Source organism: Fragaria vesca, linkage group LG2 (genome assembly GCF_000184155.1).
Source record: "Fragaria vesca subsp. vesca linkage group LG2, FraVesHawaii_1.0, whole genome shotgun sequence".
Taxonomy (NCBI): Eukaryota; Viridiplantae; Streptophyta; class Magnoliopsida; order Rosales; family Rosaceae; genus Fragaria; species Fragaria vesca.
In genome coordinates, this window is record NC_020492.1 from 27,831,173 (window position 1) to 27,831,609 (window position 437).

Consider the following 437-nt stretch of genomic DNA (forward strand, 5'->3'; position numbering starts at 1 on the left):
CGGCTCCGCCGGCAGCCGTTTTCCGGCGACCTGCAAATGCTACCAAATTTTGGCAGCATCTTCCTCTCAACCTCCTCTACAACATTCCTAACTACCACAAACTCCAATTCTAAGCCTAAGCACATCAATCAAACACAAATACACAAAAAGCCCTAGAAATTTCAAGTTCCCATTTCTCCTTACCTAGCTCACGACGGAGCGAGCCCTTTGGAGGGATTGAAGCACGGGAGGAGGGCTTCCCTTTTTGGGCTAAGGCTCGCCGGATATGGCAGCCGGAGGAGGGAGTTCCGGCGAGAAAACCGATTCGGCAGTCGGAGCTTTCGGGCGGCGTTTCTCCCTCACGACGGCGCTAGGGAGGCGGTCACCGGTCTAGAAATGTTGCTGGGAGGGAGACCGACCGAACGGGACCGGTGCGGCGGTCTGGGGCGGCCGGACAG